Genomic DNA, 1717 nt, shown 5'->3' with positions numbered 1-1717 from the left:
ATACATACGTCACACATTTCATGTTCTGATTGTTAATGAATGTTGCAGCTGATTCTTCTCACTTTGAGTCATACCTCATCAGCAAATCAAGATCCTGATAGCTTTGCTCCAGTTACATGGTTACAGGTGACTCTCCTTGGTGGAGGCAACTCTTCCCAGTTGTATTTTGAGTGCCTTCCAACTTGAGGGGCTCATTTTCCAGCATTGTACCAGACAATGATCTATTTATATTTATTAGGATTTCAGTGGCCAATCTCTAAGTAGTAGACCACTTTTTCCTTCTTTCTAATCTTACTCTGGAATATCCATTGAGACATTTCCACCATGGGTAACCCTACTAGTATTTTATATTCTGGTAACATAATCCAGCAAGACACATGCCACTACAATATTATTTCCCCAAATATTGAGTGCTTGCCCTGGACCCCAACTAATTACCACACCAAGGGTAAAAGAGAAAGAGAAAATCTGTTTTTTATTAGGAAGCTAGCCAACAAAGCATCCATCCATCAACTAAACTTGTTCCATCAATTTCCCCAGGTGTTAGGCTAAGCTGTCAAGAGAAACAAATCCAGTGGTATTTATATATGTATAAGAAAGAGCTTTATATCAAGAAGGTATCCCAACCAACCATTCAAGCCATTCCCAATTCAAGTCTATAATTCCGATGCCAGCCAGGGTCCTAATTCAAACTCACATGACTACAGGTTGATGACACAGAAATGTGAAGCAGGAAGAGCATAGGCTGGTGGATGTGGAGTCACATGGATCCAAAGTCGTTGGAAACATGTCAGGGCACCAACAGCTCTCAGGGAAAGGTGGCTCACATGGGGCTGCCACTGGACGCAGGCAGAGTCCCAGCAAACAGGAAGGTGAGGGGGCAGAGAGAGAGAGTAGTTTCCAGCTTCTTCCCTATAAAAAGGCCACATCTCCCAGGAGGCATCATCATGCTGAGACCTGAGCGACCAGTTGGACTCCACCCTCCATAAATACAAGGTGACAGAAAATCATCCAACTACCAGACCAAGTGATCCTTCTATGAAATTCTGCTAACAATATTAATTATGCATTACATGAAGGTGGACTATAATTGTTAAGATACATGACAGCCTACACAAAGCCATAAAGCACAGTAAGTATATGTTGAGTACATAAAAGGAGAATTCTATAATTCATTATATTGACATCTACGGTCCAAATGACTGCTCCTTGTCAATCTTAGACAATTATACAGAAAGCTGGAAAGGCCAGTCTTACTTTAAGCAGGACTTAGATAGTAATTAACATTTCAGACTCTTGTTTGAACCTTGGGCAACAGTCAAAATACACAATATTAAATCTATAACAAAATTGATTGTACTTAAACGTGGATGATTCAAATAAAAATTGCTGCACTCTTGCTCACAACTCACAAGACCATCTGACAGACAAGTGGTGGAATTATATACTTTAGTGAATAACAGTATATTAATATTTGTTCATCCATTGTAATAAATGTACCCCAAAATACAAGGCTGTTAATAGGAGCTATATTGGAACTGTTAATAGGAGTAAGGAGATATATTGGAACTCTTTGTACTTTCTGGAATTTTTCTATAAATTTAAAAATTCTCTAAAAATATGATTTATTAAGTTATAAAATTAATTTGAATGTATTAGAGAGTTGATAGATAATTTTATGTCAAATTGGAGATGTTTAAAAGTGTAGGAGTGCAGC

The sequence above is a fragment of the Echinops telfairi genome, unplaced genomic scaffold (assembly GCF_000313985.2).
Source record: "Echinops telfairi isolate 266 unplaced genomic scaffold, ASM31398v2 ScPeMD7_17;HRSCAF=63, whole genome shotgun sequence".
Classification (NCBI taxonomy): Eukaryota; Metazoa; Chordata; class Mammalia; order Afrosoricida; family Tenrecidae; genus Echinops; species Echinops telfairi.
Note: the sequence above shows the minus strand (reverse complement) of the source record.